The sequence below is a fragment of the Hemiscyllium ocellatum genome, chromosome 24 (genome assembly GCF_020745735.1).
Source record: "Hemiscyllium ocellatum isolate sHemOce1 chromosome 24, sHemOce1.pat.X.cur, whole genome shotgun sequence".
Lineage (NCBI taxonomy): Eukaryota > Metazoa > Chordata > Chondrichthyes > Orectolobiformes > Hemiscylliidae > Hemiscyllium > Hemiscyllium ocellatum.
In genome coordinates, this window is record NC_083424.1 from 14,406,220 (window position 1) to 14,412,219 (window position 6,000).

Here is a 6,000-nt window from a genome sequence, read left to right on the forward strand (position 1 = left end):
ATTGATGAGAGGTTCACAGTTAAGTTGCAGTTACACGGAATTGTCTATTTTAATTATATCCTATAGGAAATACTTGAATAAAGATGTTAAAGTTTACTATTTCAGTCATAGCAGCAATTTCTGTATTTGTTTCGGATCTTTATCATCCACAATTCTTTATTTTACATACATAAAAAATAAAACAAACTTGCTTTCATTATATGTACTAATATTTTTTCTTGTTGGGTAAATGATGCATTATTATTGCTACGGACATTAATGGTCCTGTCACAAGGATGTTTTGACTGGATTGACCTATGACGTGTTATGTTTGAACAATTAATTTAAATCTGTTGGAGGATCTGTTAAAGAGAGAGTAGATTAAAATTCTAATATTTGAACAGGAACAACATTTTTCCTCTAGAACTGTTTTCCCTAAGGAAAGCTTTAATGGTTTTCAGTTTTCCAGTGTAATTGAAAAGTGTGTATCCTCAGAAAAGAATTTGGATGGATTGAGACCATTCTGAGCAACTGACCAAACATGTATATCTATTCAGTTCAGATGATGCATCTGAACAACTGAAATTGTTTGCAATTTGAATTGACTGGATTAAAGTGAGTTTAGTATTTACACAGTTAATGTCCAGGGGAAAGTTTCTGTAACCCTTTTATTTGTTTCTCCAAAAGATTCATCAAGCAAAATTCTAAAATGTCTGTCTATGCAATTGACAAGCTACACTCTTAAGTGACTTTCTTATTTCCATTAATTCTTTATGTGAGATCACGTTATCCTGCATAATATACTATCAGCCTTGCCATAAACTTCTACGAACTCTCAATTTCATACCTTATACTATATTTAACCAATTGATTTAATGGTACGAGCAGGTGTAGTCCAGTCTGTATTTTGTATTGCTGAAAACGACACTTCTTTTATATTTGAATAGTATATCACGTTTTCTTTATAACATTTTTAAAAATTTCTTTACTGCTCTGATTGTGTGTTTAGTGTCACTCAACACATTACAATAATTCATATTTTATAGAATGCAGCAGCCTGCTATTAAGAGACATCCCTAAAGAGTGAAGTCATTAGGTTGTCTCAATCATAGTGTCTTTAAAAATCCTTGACTTCAGACCTGTCAGTGTTTTTTCTTTTTACTCTTTTCTGTCCCCTGTAGAAAGCTTTGACTCCTTGCTGGGAAAGAATTTGCTTAGATGTTGGTTGCCTGCCATTATTTCCATCATTTTCCATATGTGAACCCAGACTGTGAATGCAGGCAGAGAGAAATGCGCATACAGAGTATCACAACCAAGCTGGATCCTGTTCTCACTATCCTCGCACACACACTTACCAACTGTAAGTCATAGGATTTCTGCTCCTGATCACTACCTAAAATGTCAGTTTAAATTCCTTCTCTCTGAACTAGAGACATTGAGAGCATTAAACTGCTGCCATAACTGATATCAACATATGCCACTTAGATCAGCAAATGAAGGTGGGATTTTCAGGGGTTTTTTTTTAATCTGATTAGGTTGAAGATGTAAGTGACTGAAAATAATTAAACAAAACATTGGTGGCCACCAGAGGGTAGTAAAATCTTTCTTTTCTGGGTGCCTATTTTTAGCAAATAGGGAATTTTCCTGGAATACAATGCAAATAAGATGGGCGAGGGAGAGGAGTTGGTAGATACCCACATTCATTTCAGAGGACTTAATATAGTGTGTATGTATATGTGTTTATGAGTAATATAGAACTATTATTTTCATGAGGAGTTTAATTTCTCTGATTTCATGGTTTACAAACCCTTGAAAATCATCGTGTAATGAGAATGAATGCAGGCCATTAATAATGTACTTTATAACATTCAAGGAAATTAAAATAGAATAAATAGCTCAAGAGATTCTTCAACTGCGAGGTTTTACAGTGTACCTAATATCTGATTACACTTTCAAATAAATATATAGCTACAATCCAGTTTATAATCCTCTTCCCTAATGGTTTAAGTTCACACCAGTAAAGCATTTACTGAATATTCAAGGCCGTTCAATCTCCTATGCTCCAGTGAAAAAAGTCTATCTATCCAGCTTCTCCTCCTAACTCGAACCCTCCAGTTCTGGTAACACCCTGGTAAATTTCCTCTTTGCTCCCTTTAAACAACTTGTTTTGGAGGAATATTATTGGCGATGGTGCTGAAGGTCTGAGTTTTGAGAGAAGTTTGGATAGATTGGGTTTGTTCTCATTAGAGCTGTGAAAGTTAAGAGGGGACCTAATAAAGGTGTACACATTTCTAAGAGGCATTAATAGGGTGAATAGGAAGGAACTTTTTCAATCAGGGGAGCTGTCAATAACCAGGGCATAAATTTAAAATAAAGGGGAGCTGAGAATTTTTTGCCCCAGAAGCTAGTGAGAGTCTACAGCTCACTTAATCAGCGTTTTAGACATTCACTTGTGTCGCCATAGCCTGTAGAGCAATGAGCCTAAAGTTGGAAACGGGAGTAGTAGAACATTACGGCACAGTACAGGCCCTTCGGCTATCAATGTTGCGCCAACCTGTGGAATCAATCTGAAGCCTATCTATCCTAAGCCATTCCATTTTCATCCCTATGTTTATCCAATGACCATTTAAATGCTTTAAAGTTAGCGAGTCTACAACTGTTGCAGGCAGTGCGTTCCACACCCCTGCTACTCTCTGAGTAAAGAAACTACCTCTGATATCTGTCCTATATCTATCGCCCCTCAATTTAAAACTATGTCCCCTCATGCTAGCCATCACCATCTGAGGAAAAGGGCTCTCACTGTCCACCCTATCTAATCTTCGATTATCTTATATGTCCCTATTAAGTCACCTCTCAACCTTCTTCTCTCTAACAAAACAGCCTCAAGTCCCTCAGCCTTTCCTCATAAGACCTTCCTACCAGACAACATCTGGATAAATCTCCTCTGAACCCATTCCAAAGCTTCCACACCCCTCCGATAACGCAGTGACCAGAACTGTAAGCTATTTTCCAAGTGTGGCTGCACCAGAGTTTTGTACAGCTGCAGCATGACCTCATGGCTCGAAACTCAATCCCTCTAGTAATAAAAGCTAAATCACTATGTCATCTTAACAACCCTATCAACCTGGGTGACAACTATCAGGGATCTATGTACATGGGATACTGAGATATCTCTGATCATGTGTACCACCAAGAATCTTACCATTAGCCCAGTTCTCTTTATTCCTGTTGCTTCTTTCAAAGTGAATCACCTCACACTTTTCCACATTAAACTCCATTTGCCACCTCTCAGCCCAGCTCTGCAGCTTTTCTATGTCCCTCTGTAACCTGCAACATCCTTCGGCACTATCCACTAGTGTCATCCGCAAATTTACTAACCCATCCTTCTATGCCCTCATCCAGGTCATTTATAAAAATGACAAACAGCAGTGGACCCAAAATAGATCCTTGCAGTACACCATTAGTAACTGAACTCCCATCAACCACCACCCTCTGTCTTCTTTCAGCTAGCCAATTTCAATGTAGGCACAATGGGCCAAATGGCTTCGTTCAGAGTTGTAAATGGCTACAACACTATAAAATCAAATGAAATATTTTATTTAAGAAAATAAAAAGGGCACATAAAGTAGGCAAAGCAGATTTGTTTGTACCAATTGAACTATGTTTTGTGGTGGGGTGTGGAGGAATGGGGGTTATGTTGAGAATGGATTATGTTGGAAAAAGATGACAGCTAATGAAAAGCTGCACGGTTGTTTACTTCAGGAAGCAGCTTTTAATACAAGAGGTAGTGGAATGCTTCCCCATGAAAAAAAAACCTGTTGACCCTAAATCACTTGAAAATTTTAAAACTAAGAGAAACATAGTGGTATTTAAATGGTTAGAAATCAAGGTAGCTGGCTGGTTAAAGTACAAATCAGTCATGATCTAGTTGAGTCATGAGACAGGTTTTGTGGACTGAATAGCACACTCTGCTTCCTACAATGGTCTTTTCGACTTTGAATCAGTATTCGCTAACGGGAATTATGGGTAGAGAAAGAATAAAGGGTTGATAGGGTGTAAAAGAGAATGTGAGAGACAGACAAGGAGATCAAGTACAAGGACAGGGAGAGACAGATTGAAAGTCTGGCTCTTGTCCAGTTTATTCAACTGTGCTCCATTTCCTGACATTTTATTATACATGAAGAAGCAGCTTTACATTGATTAGACTTTGTGATACCAAGGCTCTCATCAAAATAAAATACCATCCTACATCAAATATTTTTTATGTCAGAAAATTATCAGAAAGTAATGATTTTCTACTGGCCTCAATTCGACCTTTTACAGCGAATCTTTCAATTTATTGTGGTAAAAGAAATAATTATTAGATACTACAGCATACGTGACAACATGTAATTAAATCCAATCAAATGCACTTTTTGTATCATTACACAGCTGGGTGCATATAATGTAGCTCAGTCTGCTTGTTACTTTGACATTTATTGGAGTCAGTTACAGAAGTGCTGTATATGCTGCAAATGCAGTTTATGCTGGTTATCTCTCCTGCATTTTGAAATTAATTTGGAACTTAAATGAGAGAGCATTCTCCTTTTGTCCTTTTTTAATCTTTTCTGAATACATCTGTGGTCACTGAACAAGATAGGTTCAAACTGAACCAACTGCAGATGCTAGGGGAAGAAACGAAAACAGAAATTGCTGGTGAAAATCAGCAGGTCAGAGCATCTGGCGGGGGTGAAAGCAGAGTTAATGTCTCAAGTCTAGTGACTCCTGATCAGAACTGATAGCGAGGAAAATTCATTCTGAAAATATGGGTGAGTGGTCAGATGGAGCCCTAAGAGAAATATGAGGGGATTGCTGATAGTAGGCCTGGACCAGAATAGATGGGAGGGTTCTGAGGAAGGGTCACTTGATCTAAAAGGTTAACTCTGATTTCTCTCCCCAGATGCTGTCAGACCTGCTGAGATTTTCCAGCATTTGTGCCAGGATAGAGGGGACTCTGAATGAGTGATAATGAGAACTGAGAGTAGGAGGGAATGGCAGGCTGTGTTGAAAACAAACCATGTAATGTGATGATAGGTTTGAGAGGGGGTTAAAATGAGTTGGCTGTGTTAAAAGCAACCCTTGTCATTGACAGGACCAGAAGTGAGGGTAAGTTTAAAAAAAAATGCAAGAATTGAATCAAGCTCTAAAGTTATTGAACTCATGTTGAGTCTTAGAGACTGCAGGGTCCCCAAGAAGAAAATTAGTTGCTATTCCTTAAGCTTGCACTGAGACACACTGGATCACTGCAGCAGGCCTGAGACAGAGATGTTGGCCAGTTATGTGGTGTGTTGAAGTAGTAGGCAATAATCCCCTCGTATCCCTACCCCTTTCATATTTCTGTCTCTCTTCGAGCTCCACCTCTCCCCTCATCCACCCACAACCTTGTCTTCAGCATGAATACTACATTTTTATCATTGCTATCAGTTCTGATGAACAGTCACTGGTCTTGATGCATTAATTATGCTACCTCCCTGTACATGCTGCCAGGCCTGCTGAGTTTCACCAGCAGTTTCTGTTTTGTCTGGGTCCAGATTAAGCTGTCATTCAGTCCATTTGATCTCATACTTCTGGAATACTATATCTATTGTAACCTGAGCTGGCTGGTTATTAAATGTTCCATCCACTCTTCAATATCTTTGCCACTCTACACATGAGTCTCAATGGATGTTAAGGGCTATTCAATAGTTTGAGGAAGGAGAAGGATGTTCCAGCCCAACTCAATTATGCCCCCATCTGACCTGTTTGCTTCCATGAGGTGTGATCACATTACACTGATCGTAAACAATAATCAGGCTCATTTTTATTTTAACTGCTGTTACATTAGTGCACATAATCCTACTGGAACATCCTCCCTGTAATAAAAAGTGGAACCTGGGATCTTCCAATGTTGGTAGAAATAAAAGTTCCAGCCTTCCTCCTAAAAATAACAAAATGCATATTATTAACTTTTTTATTCATTTGTGGGATGTGACATCACTGGCT